General features: G+C 34.1%; 1 long non-coding RNA gene across 1 annotated transcript in view; it reads right to left on the bottom strand.

The window, feature by feature from the left end:
- Nucleotides 1-16,476, bottom strand: part of LOC122240117 — an 80,445-nt gene that overhangs the window by 38,705 nt on the left and 25,264 nt on the right. Inside the window, exon 2 of the long non-coding RNA XR_006219456.1 lies at nucleotides 11,895-12,060. This is a non-coding gene — a long non-coding RNA (uncharacterized LOC122240117). The remainder of the gene's footprint in view (nucleotides 1-11,894; nucleotides 12,061-16,476) is intronic.

The following is a 16,476-nucleotide window of genomic DNA, read 5'->3' on the forward strand; positions in this document are numbered from 1 at the left end:
AGAAAGACAAGTACCATATGATTTCACTCATGTGAAATTTAAGAAACAAAACAAATAAAGGAAAAAGAGAGAGAAAGAGAGAGGAAGAGAAACTAAGAAACAGACTCTTAAATATAGAGAACAAACTGATGGTACCAGAGGGGAAGTGGGTCAGGGGTGAGTGAAATAGGTGATAAAGTGATAAGCACTTGTGATGAGTACTGGATGTTGTATAGAAGTGCTGCATCACTATATTGTATAGCTGAAACTCATACAACATGTATGTTAACTACACTGGAATTAAAATAACACAACATAAAATTTAACAAATGAATAAATTAAAACAAAACAACAACAACAAAGGAAATCTTAACAGTGTCTTACCAAGGTGTAAGGTCTGTGGTCTGTGTCTAGATTCCTTTTTTTCTTTTTATTCGGATGGATGTCCACTGCTTTAGTACCATTTGTTGAAAAGACCATCTTTTCTCCATGTATTGCCTGTGCTCCTTTGCCAAACATCAGTTGATCTTATTTACTGAGGTCTTTCTGAGCTTTCTAACTGTTCTATTGATCTATTTGTTCTCTTGCTAATATCACATGATTTTGATTCCTATGACTTTATAATAAGCTTTGAAATCAAGCAATGTCAGTCTTCCAACTTTATTCTTTTCCCTCAAATTTGTGTTGGCTATTCTGGGTCTTTTGCTCTTCTATGTAAACTTTAGAACCTGTTGGTAACCATCAAGTAGCTTGCTCTAATTTTGATAAGGATGTGATGAAACTCTAGATCAAGTGAGGAAAAACTGACATCTTGACAATACTGAATCTTCTTATCCATGAACATGGAATAGCTCTCAATTTACTTAGTTCTTTGTTATTGATCATCACAGTTTTGTAGTATTCCTCATACAGATCTTATAAGTATTTTGTTGGCTTTATACTTAAGTGTTTAATTTTGGGGATGCTAATCTAAATTGTATTGTGCTTTTAATTTCAAATTCCACTTCATTGTGGTACACAGGAAAGTAATCAACTTTTATATCCTTCAACTTTGCAATAACTGCTTATTACTTGCAGGAGTTTGTTGTTGTTGATGATTTTTTCCCAAGTTTCTACATAGACAATTATTTTACTTGTGAACAAAGACAATTTTACTTCTTCCCCAATTTGTATGCCACTTATTTCCTTTTTTTTGTCTTATCATATTAGCTAGAATTTCCTGTGTGTACAATTCTTTTTATACATTGTTGGATTAGATTTGAAATTTTTTGAGAATTTTTGAATATGTGTTCATGAGAGATATTGCTTTTCTTTTCTTCTTTTTTACAACAATTTTTTTAATGTTTATTTATTTTTGAGACAGAGAGAGACAGAGCATGAGCGGGGAGGGGCAGAGAGAGAGGGAGACACAGAGTTCGAAGCAGGCTCCAGGCTCTGAGTTATCAGCACAGAGCCCGACGAGGGGCTCAAACCCACGAGCTGTGAGATCATGACCTGAGCTGAAGTTGGACACCCAACCGACTGAGCAACCCAGAGGCCCCATGGTTTTCTTTTCTTCTAATGAAAAGATAAAATTTTCTCTTAATATATCTGATTTGGTATTAGGGTAATGATGGCCTCATAGAATTAAAAAGATTATAGATAATTGGTATAATTTCTTCCAAAATGTTTGGCAGATTTCACTAGTGAACCCATCAGGGTTGGGTGCTTTCTATTTTGGAAGATTATTAATTATTAATTTGATTTATTTGATATAGGCCTATTCAGATTGTTTCTTTTTGGGTGAGATTACAGATTTTGTCTTTCAAGGAATTGGTCATTTAATCTTGGTTATCATATTTGTGGGACATATCATGTCCCTGAGATCTGTAGTAATGTTCTCCCTTTCATTTCTGATATGAATAATTTGTGCCCTCTATCTTTTTCTTTTCCTCTCCTCTCCTTTTCTTTCTTGCTTTTTCTTTCTTTTTCTTTCTTGCTTTTTTTTTTTCCTTTTCTTTTTGGTTAGCCTGGTTAAAGGCTTATTGATCTTATTAATCTTTTCAAAGAACCAGGTTTTTTTTTCATTTATCTCTTGATTTCCCATTTTCAGTTTCATTGATTCTCCTCCAAAATCATTATTTCTTTTCTTCTGCTTACTTTGGATTTAACTTTCTTTGTTTTGTTTTGTTTTGTTATTTATTTATTTATTTATTTATTTATTTATTTTTGTTTTCTTGTTTCTTTAGGTGAAGCTTAGATAATTTGTTTTCTGTCTACACTTTCAGGCATCATTTGTGTGATTTCTCTTGGTGTCATATATTTGTAAATAGGGTATGAAGTGATACATAAAATGCTGAGTTTTTATTAAAACATGTGTCCAAGAGTGTAAGTTTATTCTTGCTGATAAATGACAAATAGAAAAGAAAATTTGAAGTAACTTTGTTTAGGAAAAACATCTGAAGTGCACTTTATTTTGTTGTGGCATCTAGTAAAAGAATATTTTAACTATTTACTATTCAGAGAAAAACAAATTTGCAAGGAAAGTGAGAAAATATAAAACAAAAATGCTCATGATTGATTTTCAAGAGGAACTTCAACTCCAGTTAAGTGGTTTCTGAATTTTTTTTCTCTTCCTCTCTGATACCTATCTTCAGATGCATCATATTCTAATAAGCAGACACGAATTTTGATTGTAATTCTCTGCCATTGTTTCTCAAACCATTTATTCCATGTCTATTCTTAATAAACATAAAAGAAAATCCTCTTTATTTTGATAAAGAGTATCTACAAAAACCTGAAACTAACATCATACTTACTTATGAGAAATTCAAAACTTCTCCACTAAGATTAAGGACAAGACAAGGATACTCTCGCTCATCATTCCTTTTCAAAATCATATTAGGTAGTCTAACTGATGTAATAAGACCTCCCCCCCAAAATAAAAGGAAATGAAAGGTATATAGATTAGGAAAGAAAAAGTAAAACTGTCATTATTCACAGGTAAAATAATTGTCGATGTAGAAAATTTGAAAAAAAAATCAACAAAAAAACTCCTGCATATAAGAAGCACTTATAGCAGGGTTGAATAAATATTTATGGAAGAGAAAATAAAAAAAAGAAGGGAAAGAATAAATAAGAAGTAAGAAAAATAAGACAGTTCTAAGATAAATGATTACACTGTGAACTACATAATATATGATAAATAGGATAAATATGTTCATTGGACATTTAAATTTGTATACAAACAAATTTTTATTTACTATTAATATCCAGTTTTGGAAAAAACTATACTCTTATTTTCTAAGAAAAAATAAAGACAAGAATGATTTTGGAAGTATAATGAGTAATTAAGATTCAAGTAGATTTATTTTTATTTTTTTAAATGCCTTGAATAATAAAAGAAAAAAATATTTGAAAATATTCATCTCAAATACTCTTGACTTTGTGTCAAGTATAAATAACATCTTTTGTAGTTAGAAAAAAAAATTCCAATTGAGGACTTTGTAACAAATGTGAAAGTTGAATTCATTTGCCTTTTAATTAAAAATATAGCACATTATTAAATACTGAAATATATTTTACTCAGAGACCTGAATGCTAATTCATTTTCTGTGAAAACAAATGTATAATTTTAAAGGGTATTGAAAGATAATCTACTTTGAAGTTTTGTTTTAATTAAATGAGAAAATAGCGTATCAGGAAAAATCAAGAAATATGCCAGTTGGCAATTGGAAGATTACATAAAAAGAAGAAATAAGGAAAATCAGAAGACAACATAATTTTACTATTTACTTTTCATATAGTATTTGGAAGAGGTAAAATAATTTTGAGGGAAATTTCAACCACTTATAGATTCTTTTTGAGAATAAGAATATTTCTAAATATAACTATTAGCTTCTAAAGTTTGAAAAGATATAAAATAAGAATAATATAATGATTTATCTTTTACATTTATGATCTTCAGAGCATTAGGTGTGTATATGAAAGTACAGATCAGGCATAGATATTCATGCTTATATACTAGTATATATATTATACATTTTAGATAAGAACAAAATTTGCAACTTAGTGCTTATATTATCTCGTTTTTGAGAGTTCCTTCTTCAGAAATAGTAAGAATTTCTAAAAAAAAAAAAAAAAACAAACAAAAAACAAAAGAGAGAGAGAGAAAGAAAGAAAGAAAAGAAAAGCTAAAGACTTAAATAGTTTAATGAAGAAGAAGGACTAATTGGATCCATTTGCTTATATTTATGTTCATTGTTCTTTTAATTCATATATTTTCATGTTTCCTTGGTCTGCTTTTTAGCACTAAAACAATAAAACTCTATTTTCTTTAAAGTAGTATAAATTTGAAAAGCTTTCAAACCATGAATCAGGTATGTGCTAAACAAAATATAAAAATAACGTAATAGAAAAATATTTTTTTCAAGTCCCGACATTGTGTGTGAAAATTCTACATTAAGAGAACAATAATGTATATAAATTGACATTACTGCATGCTTTAAGACCCTAACATAACCTTTTTTTCATTAAAACATAAGAACTTTTGGTCTAGTGGCCAGGGAACAAAAGAACTTTATGCACTCTAATTTATAGGTAGTATTGAAAAAAAAATTAACTACAACGTTTAAAAATGAAAGAAAGAAAAGATTCTAAGAGTGAAAATAGAGAAATACCAAAGAATCAAGGATGACTGACTTAACCCACTAGGAACTCGGAACTGTAGAAAATTCTACATATAGCAGGTGAGATGGAGTGAGGAGACCAGGCTCCCTGCATAATCCATAGAATCCAAACACCAGTGTCCAATAATTACCTTGGCTAAATTACCTTTGTTCTTCAATTTGGGTTGAAGCCATTGTGTGCCAGTTTGAATATACAGAGAGCCCAAGTAAATGCACTCACAAATAAGTATTTGGTTTGTGTCACATATGGGTACAGGGTCAAGACTGCTGATCTGCAGAGGGTAAGGTTCTGGAAACAAACTGATAGCATGATATCTGTTTCTTATATAATAAAGAGCTTTTATTGAGGCTGATAAGAAACTACTACTTTAGTAAAGGGTGCACGATGAAGAACCTATAGGTTATTTTAAATATTTGAGCAATCCAACAGGTAGGAAACTTTATGTCTATAGAAATAGAAATCAAATAATTATAAGTACAATATTTTGTAAGAAGTAAGCTTAAATCCTCAAAATACAGAGGTGTTATTAGTATTCAAAAAAACAAGTAGGAGGTTTAATGTACAGAGAGCTTAAAATTTGATCATTTGAAAATCTTGGAATTGAAAACTATAATTACTGAAATTATATTTTTAAAACTTTCAGTAGGAGTGCTAAAGAGTGAACTTAATCTTGCTAAGGCAGAATAAATGAACTGAAACTAGAAGTAAATGAAACAGGTCCTATGGTCAAACTGATTTGGTCTGAATATTTAACCTCCTGTTACACTCAGGTTCTTCATCTATAAAACACTAATTGTAATAGTCTTTGCACCTTAGGCTGTTGTGATTGCAAATGTGTACTGAGCGGGTACTCAACATCCCTAAGTTATCTATCACTATAATCTCATAAGGCATGATAATGACAAAGAGACTGGCAAGTAAAAGCAATTGAGGCATAGAGGATCAAATGCAAGTCACTAGCATATATCGAGTAGGAATTCTAGAAGGATAAAAGAGGAAAGGGAAGGAATGAGGTGGCAGAGTTTGGTGATGGTTGCTTTGCAGCAGATTCAGATACCCTGATCTTTGTGAAGACATGACAGACAAGTCCAGTCCAATGACATCACTGAGAATATCAAAGTGAAATTCAAGACAAAGAGGGCACCCTATCTGACCAGCAGCGTCTGGTATCTGTGGAGCAAACAGCAGGAGGATGGCCACACTCCCTCAGACTATAGTACCCAGAGAGAGCCCACCATGTGCTTGGTGTTTCACCTCCAGGGCAGCATCACCAAGCCTTCTCCAACTCACCGGTAAGTACAACTGTGACAAGATGCTCTGCTGCAAGTTTTAATGCTCACCTGCATCCCTGCACAGTCAACTGATACGAGAAGAAATGTGGCCACACTAAACACCTGTGCCCCAAGAAGGTTAAGGAAGGACTTGCCACCAGCTCTTCCTTTGCCCACAGGGTGGCCTCCTGCCCAGGCCCTTGGACCTGGGATCTCAATAATGTTTCCCTGCTAAAACATTTGGAAAAATAGAAAAAAAAAAAAAAAAAAAAGGAAAAAAGAAAAAGAAAAGAGGAAAAGAGGGAAGGAGGAAGAGGCAAAACTCAGGGAAATTACATGAAATGTATTTTTGGTGTAAACTTGTTTATCATGTATCAAGGCAGTGAAATTAAGTCAAGGGATTGTCAAAATAGGTATTATGTTTTAAAAGTTAAGTTGATGTTTTCATTAACTCTGATTGGTCCCTCTAGCTTTTGATCAACAATTTAGAGTGAAATTTGAATTTCTGATCTGAACCTTTCATACTTTTTCCATGAATTGGAAGTCTGGCACAAAAGCCCTTGTGATCTATAACAAGTTCAAATTCTAGCTCTGATACTTTATGATTTTGAGATGTGCAAGGTATTTAAACTCACTGTGACTCAGTTTCTTCATCTCACAAAGCTATCTATTAGGCAATTTTGATAAGTTGAATAATATTACACATATAAAACATTTAAGAAAGTGTCTTACTAATAAGTATAATTATACTGCATAAACACCAATTTAATGGCTCATCTGAGGAGTATTTCAACAAAGTTAAAAATTTTCTCGTGAAAATTCTAGTAGAATACTCCTAGGTTAAATACACTCACACACACACACACACACACACACACACACACACACACACACAGAGAGAACTCATGATATAAATAATGTAATATGAAATAATTTTGACCACTGAATTGAAAATAATTAAATTATAAATTGAAAATATTTCTATTTTTTCTAAATACTTGCTTTAGTCTTTGAAATCTCCCCACTGTGTAGCTGATTACTATAATTGCTTCCATTTAAGCCCATCAGTTTGCAATAAATTTTTTAACTCCAATCATATTTGTTCAAAGTCCTCCTTCCACCTGCTTGGTGTGGGTGGAGACAATATCTGCTCTATCCAAAGACCCCTTCTTGCACTTATTTCTCTAGTTGGAAAGATGCAGAAGAGGTGAAAATGAAAACTCCACAATAGTGGCACAGAAACTCTTTTCCTCATTGTGTAGGATGCTACTAATTCTCCAGCTAATATTAACTAATTTTCATTTACTTTTCTGTGGCAGGTATTCAAATGCTGGCTCCCTCAAGAAAAAGATGTATGATTATATACAGGGTATTACAGGACTTTGATCCCGCACAGAAGTTCCACCTTAAGCTATCCCTCCTGACTCTCTTCACCTACACCTATTAAAATTATTACAAGATTTTTTTTTAGGGGAGCCTGGGTGGTTCAGTCGGTTAAGCGTCCGACTTCAGCTCAGGTCATGATCTCACGGTCCGTGAGTTCGAGCCCCGCGTCAGGCTCTGTGCTGAGAGCTCAGAGCCTGGAGCCTGTTTCAGATTCTGTGTCTCCCTCTCTCTCTGCCCCTCCCCTGTTCATGCTCTGTCTCTCTCTGTCTCAAAAATAAATAAACGTTAAAAAAAATTAAAAGAAGATTTTTTTTAAAGTTTAAATGCTCCTCAGATGAGCCACTGACAAGTGACTGTATAGAATCATGTTTAATATTTGTTGAGCAAGGGTGGTCTACTTAACAGGTTGTAGGTGGTCCACTTACCAGGTTGGTTTTGTTTTGATTCGTTATGTTTTTTATTTGTTTCTTTGTTTTTGTCACAGGGACATTTTGCTAAGGAGGCACCTCACTTTGAAATTATGATAAGACCAATTAAGTTTTATACCAAACAAGATGCTCCTTTAATCAATGGAAAACCCATGTACTCTTATGACAAATAGTGGCATGCAGGCTGCCCCTTGGTATTCCTGCACTTGGCCAAGTTATCTTCTAGTTTTTTTCTAAGCCCTGGTCACCTCAGGCTACTTTTTCAGTTTCACTAATTTTACATATTTAATTCCCCTAAGGTTTGCTCCATTTTTCAGTCAATTTCATCTCATTGACATTAGGCAGACCACTTACATTTTCTAAGCCTGTTTCTTTATATGTAATACACATGGAGGACACTTAATTCATGGAGTTTTAATGAGGCTCCAATTGAAAGAATATTGAAAGAATATTGGATTGACTATATGAAGTTCAATTATTATTTTCATATATGGACATATTAAGACATATGAATCCAACCTGTCTTTCTCTCTCATACACACACACACACACACACACATATGCACAATTTTATTTTTTATTTTTTTATTTTTTTTTATTTTTTTTGATTTTTAGTATGTTTACTTGTATTTTCTATTCATATGGTTATCTTTCAAACACAATTGCAATGATATTATTTATAAAATTTTGTGTTCTGCTTGTATAATGTAGCCCCTTCCATGACTTTAAATATCTTAGAAAACATGAAAGAGAAATTATGGTGGAAATAGAATGCATTTAGCTTAATCCTTATCGTTAGATAATTAACATTAGTTCCAACTTGTGCTGTGGATATCTCCATGTAATAAATTGTGTGTTTTGTATGCTTCTCTGATGATTTCCTTTAGTATTTTAGTATTTTCTTCCTTTCTTGAACTCTTATTATGTATCAGTTACTATGTTATTATGTACCAGTTATATGGATTATAATTGTTAAGAAGAGGTGTCCCTGGCTCTCAAGAACTCACAGTGTAAAGGGGAGAGAGATACGTTAAAGATGTTAGCATTTCGTATGTAGATGATAATGATATGAACAGAGTTTTATGGGAAAGCATTCCTAACCCAGCATGGGAAGGCTTGCAGAGAGGTGAGTGAGTGGTAAGGCACAGGATAGTGTGGGATAGGATATATAAGAGTAGGTGGGAGAGGGAGAGAGTGTGAATAAGCCAGGGAGGTAAGAAACAATGTCTGGGGTATGTTATTACCCCATTACTATCCAAACTTCCTTGTCCCTACTCTGTGTTTATAGTGTATGTTAATTGAATCAGGTCTAGCTCTTTCTTGGACCATGTCTTACATAGCTATGTGGAAATGCCCATTATCACAGGAAAGCCAAGGCTTTTGTAGCTTGTCCTGTGTACTGGGCACTGTTCTAAATGCTTTCTATGCAACAAGAGTTTTAAGTGGCCAGGCAGCCTGTTTCTAGAGGCCATACCCCTACCAAGAACATCATAGCTCCTTGTCGCACATTCTAGCTGTATCTTTTCAGTTCTAGAGATAAAACTCTCCAATTATCTCCTTTCAAAGGAGGCTTATTAGAACTGAAAGAGGTCTATGATCTGACTTTGGTAAAAACCAACATGAATAAATTAAGACATTAATTCAAAACATCCGCACAATTTTAGAACCTACTCTGTATGTAATGTCTGTCAACAGGTTTATAATTTAATTATAGAGCCATCACATCCATATAAAGTTAAAAAGTATAAAGGGAATAACATTTAGTCTCCCACCAATTTGTCTTTCCTTTCCTATAGAAGCTTCCTGCATTGCTTCTATAACTTTCCCTAAAGGACAGGAAGGCAAATGCACCTTACAGCAGGAGGGGGATGTGACTGTATTTGTTTTCTACTGTTGCCACAACAAGTTACCACAGATTTAGCAGCTTAAAAAAACACAAATTTATTACCTCACAGTGTCTGTGGGTCAGATCTGTCATGGTTCTTGCAGGACTAAAATCAAGATGTTGGCAAGGTTACTGGGGACTCTGGATAGAATCCAATTCCAGGCTTATTCAGGCAAAATTCAGTTCCAAGTAGTTGTAAAGCTGAAACTCCCATTTCTTTGCTGGCTGTCAACAAGAAATCTTTGCTCCTAGATAGGCCCCATCTCTCCTTGTGTTTTCCAAGTGGCCTCCTTCCAGCAATAGAGAGTCTAGTTTGTCTCAAGCTTCAAACTTTGCCTCCTATCCATGCTTCTACATCTCTCTGACTCACTCTTGTTCCTTCTTCTTCTGCTTTTCAGGGCTCATGAGATCATATTGGGCCCACCTGGATAATCCAGAACAATCTTCCTCTTTTACAGTCAGCTGGTTAGCAACCTTAATTCTACTGGCAATGTCCCTTTACAGCAGTATGTAAATTACTGTTTGATTGAATAATCAAGGGACAGGAATCTGGTGGGGAGGGATGCATCTTTAGAATTCTGCCTACCATAATGACAGTCATGTTATATACAAAAGGGGTTGGTGTACATTAAAAAGGAAGAGGGCATTTTGTTTCTGAGAGGAAGTACCAGAGAGGGAGACCAGGGACCAGTAAGACCAGTTATTTTCAGGTATCTAAAAATAGTTTAAATGGCTCAGAGAGATGGGCAGGAAGTCAGAAGCACAAGAAGCTTTTCGGCCTTTTTCATCCTCAGATTTACTACTGAATCTGAATAGTGCATATGGAGCTAGTACACTGAGGAAGGCCTGGGAAATCTGAGAACACCTGCAACATGACTTAAGCAATGTGAGAAAGCAATGGTGGGGGAATGTGCCTGGCCTAGCATTTACAGAGTTCTTCACAGTGCTGTCTAGTAGAGGAAAAGCAGCCCAGAACCTACATCCTCTCCAAAAAAAAAAAAAAAAAAAAAAAGAGATTTGAGAGGAATAAGGAATGGTTTCTCTTCCAGTATATTGTATCTTCCCAGGACTCTTTTCTTCTGAGATGGGTAAATTTGCATGTTCTTTTCATCCTTGGTGCCCCTCAGCTTGGAAGAAAGAGCTGGAGGTTCTCTTAACTTGAAATGTAAGTAGAGTTCTCCATACTTCCATATCCTTAGATAAAGTTCTTCATGCTAATTCTGAGAAATCAGGAACATTTCATTAAGCACTTCCATTTACTTTGATACTGTTGATAGGGAGAGCAAGTAATTGTTCACAGATGAGAACACTCAAGCAGAAAGAAGTTGGCCAGCACATGGCATCCTAATCAATCATAACACCTGGGACATCACCTTAATTTCCTCAGTAATCTCAGTGAGGTTAGGGACATTGTTGATTTTGCTCAATATTTTATTTCCGTGCCTTTTTCATACTGGATAGGGAGTAAACATTCATTAAAGCCCATTCCTATCACCATTCTGGGGGTGGACATTTTATTTGGATTTTTCTTTCTCTATTTTGAGAACTGTTACATTTCAGATGAGCTTTTTTATATTTACTGTGACTGAAATGTAGATTTGCAAAGAACCTCATATTAATTATTGCAGGCCCACTTTTTAGGCAGGTAGACGTTATCATTCCCCTTTACTGGAAAAGCAGCTGAGGCCCAGAGCGAGAGGAAGAGGATGAGCACTCAGCCAGGGAGATATGGGTAGAGGAACAGAGTGCAAGTTTTCTGACTCCCGAGACAGCTCTTCCTTCACTACACCACGTTCCTCAAGCATATACAAACTGAAATGGTTCCTTTCACTTCTTCTGCTCTCTAGAGTACTTAATCAAAAAGGCAGATGAAAAATTAAACCGGGGTATCACTTCCAGGATACAGACTGGCCTGTCCTTTGCTGAGATAGAGGAATACTGAACACAGGACAACCTCCTGATCTATAAAGAGTCCCACCAGGCCATCCATGGGAATTATCAAGACACTATCCATCTGATACTTATGTGGGAGGTGGTTGGATACCCAGTACAGATTAAAAACACAGCAGGTGTCATTGTACTAATAAAGCTATGTACCTTGAACTAGAATAAAAAATGAGACCTACAAAACCCAGTATAGGGACACTTTGGTTGAGAGAACAAAGCATTAACGAGTAAAAGGGAGAAACGAAAACAAAACAAAAACCTTCTTGAAGTCTGTTCTTCAATAGGGAAACTGAAATGTGGCCAGTTCTAAAGGACAATCTGTTCACTTACCTCCTCTCCATTAAAGCTCCCCAGCATCCTGCGGTAGCCTTTCCAATTTCTCAGAGAAAGAACCAGCACTCAGACTGTGAGGCATATACTAATCAGCAGCTGGACGTGCGTCAAGGCTTCCCCTGGGCAGGCTGGTGCTCTCCTGAAGATGAGAAGAATCCGAGTGCTGCCAAATTGGAGAAGCAAATCAAAGTGATGTCAGTGGATTTTTTGTTGTTGTTGTAAATACCAAGTGTTTAGTCATAGCAAAAGTGATGTGAAATTATAGAATACTTAGATCTGTGGTCTTGAATTATATTGTCTTTAAATTTGATTGTACACATAGTAGATTCTTTTTCCTCAAAGCCAAGTTTCTAACCAAAATGTAATGTAGAAGATTAATGTCATTATTTGGAAAATCAAAATCAAGAAAAACAATCCAGTTTCCATCTAAATATTCAGGGAGAAAGACAACTCAGAGTCCCACTTTTGCCAATTTAGGTATGCAGTAGCTCTACCTGATTTTGTAAAGTAGACGATGAAACTTAATCACGTATGCACGTTAAGAGAAAAGTAATTCCTATTCATCTGTGAATGCAAAATATATTAAGGTACGGGGTTTTTGCTTCATTCAAGATGATAAATAAGCTGCATTTCTTTACCTTGCTATTCCACTCTCATCATGGGGTTGGATTTTTTTTTTTACAAGTAACCATATTAGCTTATTTTGTATCCCTAAGAATATATTTATGTACAAATATATTTTATATTACAAATTTATTATATCTGAAATTATACCTGAAATTTGAATACATTGCTATTTTCTCCTTATTGATCAAATAAATGCTTATATACAAATAAACAATGGATCCTGAATATCTTTCCATCTCAGAAGGCAGAGAACTTTGTTCTTCTTCCTACAGCTACATTTTATTTTATTTTGAAGATAAAATCATGGTAAATTTAACTCTTCCCTCCCCTATTAATGGGCACGTGGGTTATTTCCAATTTATTACTATTACAAAAAGTGCTGTAGGTGTCATCAGTGTACACATGTTATTTCCCTTTCTTCCTTTTTCTCTCTTTGTTCCTTCTTTCGCTTTCTTTCTTTTCCTCTTCCTTTGTTCATTCCTTCCTTTAGCAATCTTAGCTGTATTTCTTTTTAAGTTTATGTATTTATTTTATTTTGAAAGAGAGCGAGAGAGAGCACATGTGCACATGCAAGCAGGGGAAGACAGAGAGAGAAGGAGAGAGAGAATCCCAAGCAGGCTCCAAGCTCAGCACCGAGCCCAACACGGGGCTCCATATCATGAGCCGTGAGCACATGACCTGAACTGAAATCAAAAGTTGGTCACTTAACTCACTGAACCACCCAGACACCCCTCAGATGAATTTTTTTTTAATGAATTGAAAGCAACTAGTGTAAAAACATTTTCTTTTCAGTAATTACTCAGTGCCAGGCAACATAATGCCTAAGTGAAAATGACCTATTCTTTAAAAGATTTATCTATATATCTGGGATGACAGAAACAAAAATAAATACTTGTAATATAATAAGACCGATGTTAGAACTGTATTAATAAAGTACAATGAGAAGACAGATAAAAAAAACAGTTCAAGGTGAGGAATTATGTTTACGTGGGTCAGGAAAAACATAGATAGGTGTAATCTATTCAGCTAGCTCTTTTAAGAAAAGTAAACTCAGTATTTTATATGTAAAAGATAAAAAGAAACTTTTCTTCAGTAGCCTTATTAGACAATAGTATTATAAAGATTACAATGAAGTAATGTGTAGTATGAAGTGGACAGTGAAGAGAATTATAATAAAGAATGAATTAGGTAGGTATTGTGAAACTCGGAGAAGTATGAATAAGGAGAAAAAGATCAGGTGGCTGTACGGAAAGAAAAAAAAAAATAGCTTGTGAATAGTGTAGGTTTTCTAGGTAGTGGGTCAGCTTGCCAGATTGGTAAGAAGGCATCAGTAAATGCAGAGGATTCAGCAAATTAGGTAAACTAGAAAAAAAGGGAAACAAGAAAAACTGATTCTGCTCTATTGGAGACAATGATAAAACAGAAGTAACTGAATGCATCTCTTGTAGCTTCTCCTTTGTCCCTTAACCACACTAAGCCATTCTCCTGCTGTGATCTATTTCAGTATTCTTGTTTAGAAAACAACAATCCCCCAAAAACACTACTCATCATTTTGAAAGCTGAAGCTACTTAGATTTGAGCAGAAACTTGTTTTTTTTTTTTAATTAAACAAAAGTTTTTCTCTAAACAAACATTTAGTTTACATAATTTACATGAAAAAATTTGACTACAGTGACAAAACCAGTGCTATAATACAATGGGTCACATTAACTGAGACAAGAAATGTCAGGGCATCAGATTTAGTCTGTTTTAAATTAATTCAACAAATTTTATTTGATGATTCATTTATTCTTTCAATTCACTAAATAATTTTTGAATGTTGATGATGTGCCAGAGAATCTTCTAAAAATAATGGAGATATATATATATATATGTATACACACACACACATATACACACTGAAAGATATATATATATATATATACATCTTATACAAATGTTTATATTATAAATATAAATATACTTAAATATAAATATATTTACATTTAATAATAATTATATTTATAAATATATATACCTAACCAACCTATATATATACCTATATATCTATATAATAATATACATTATTATATGTGTGTATATACACACATATAATATGAATTATTTTGGAAAATGATAAAGCTAAAAGAAATTTTAAGAAATAAGAAAATTGCAGTTTTATAGAGGATTTACCAGAAAGCATTCACTGAATAGATGATATTTGAGGGAAGAAATGAAGCTGATGAATCAGCAAGCAATAATATATCTGAGGAGGAACAATCCACTTAGAAGAGCAAAGGATATAGTGTTTTCTAGGAGACTGACTAGTAGGGTCTAGAGGTACTCAAGAGTCCAAACAGCTAAAGCAAAGTGAGTAGAATAGAGAGCCAGAAATTCGCAAAGAAGGATTACATTGTCCAGATCAGAAAGACTTTGCAAATCATTATACAGACTTTGATTTTTATTTTGATTTAGATGAACAGCCACTAAAATCAACATTTTAACATCTTACATTTTAACAATGTTATTGTAACCTCTATTGAGAACAAACTGAATGTATGCAAACAAGAAGCAGTTAAACTATTTATAGGAGTACTGCAAAAATCAAGGTGTCTGTAATATAGCTTGGCCTGGAGACATAGCAATGAAGGTAGTAGTAGAGGCACGGGGGATAAACAGACTCTGAATAAATGTCGATTAGTATTCTGCTCTAAACTATACTGTTACTAAACTGACAGAATTTGTTAATGGGTTGCATATGAAATGTCACAAAAAGCAGAATCAACAAAGGCTACAAATTTTGAATTGAGCAATTAGAAGACTAGACTTACCATTTAGTGAGATGGCAAACACTACTGGAAGACGGAGTTGGGAGGGAGTATCAATGGCTCAGTCTCTAAATGTTAAGTTTTAGATGCCTATTTAACATCAAATAGAGTTAGTTGTTAAGTAAGTAATTAAAAATATGAGTCTGTAGTTTAGGGCAAAAGTCCAGTCCAGGCTAGAGATTCAAATTTAGAATTCATTAGCTATTACATACTTGTTCCAGTTATGTCCTTTACATGTAACAGACAATGTTGGAAAAACAGACATGGTCTTGTCTTCAATGAATTACGGCCAAATTGAAAGGACATAATGTATATTAGTAAAATACTAAGCAATCAGTTCCAAACTGTCATGTGTAATAGATATCTAAAATAGCAATTGTTCAAAACATAACACTTTTGAACTGTCTCTACAAAAATATCTTATCCACCCCACCCCCATCTTCCCCAGGTGTCAAGTCTGCTTATCTAGTAACTCAGGTCAAAACAAATTGGTGCCATTTTTCTTGCACTGCCTTATCTGATTCTTGAGCAAATTACTTTGCCTCTCCTTTCAGAAATACATCCAACGTCTGACCACTTCTTACTCACTCCAATTCCATTATACTCTAGCTACCACTCTCAGCTATCACCTTGAATATTTCAGTCATGCGAATTTGGTCCCCTTGTCTCCACTCTTGTTTCACTGCACTCTGTAACCCACATGACAGTCAACGTATTTCTTTAAATATTTAAATCAGATCATCTATTTGCTGTTAATCCTGATTGCTTCCTTTCTCATGAAGAGATACATCTAGATACTTTCCAGTAGTGTGCAAAACCTCACATAGCCTAACAATCAGCTACCTCATGGAGTTTGTCAAGGTAGAGTTTCCTCTGGCACAAATTCACAATGTTCTAATCATATCAGTCTCATTACCCCAGGAACTGGCAAGGCTAGTTCCTATTTTACAAATCTTTGTTAATTTTCCTGTGATCCTCTTCAAAATCTTCACAAGAATTACTTCTCATAATTTGAATTCTTTCTTAAATATCATTTTTTTAAGAAATTTCCTCCTGATCACTTTATCTAAAACACTATAGTCCAATCACTGTCCATATAATTAACCTGCTTCATTTATAATTAACCTGCTTATGGTATTTGTATT

The sequence above is a fragment of the Panthera tigris genome, chromosome B4 (genome assembly GCF_018350195.1).
Source record: "Panthera tigris isolate Pti1 chromosome B4, P.tigris_Pti1_mat1.1, whole genome shotgun sequence".
NCBI lineage: Eukaryota > Metazoa > Chordata > Mammalia > Carnivora > Felidae > Panthera > Panthera tigris.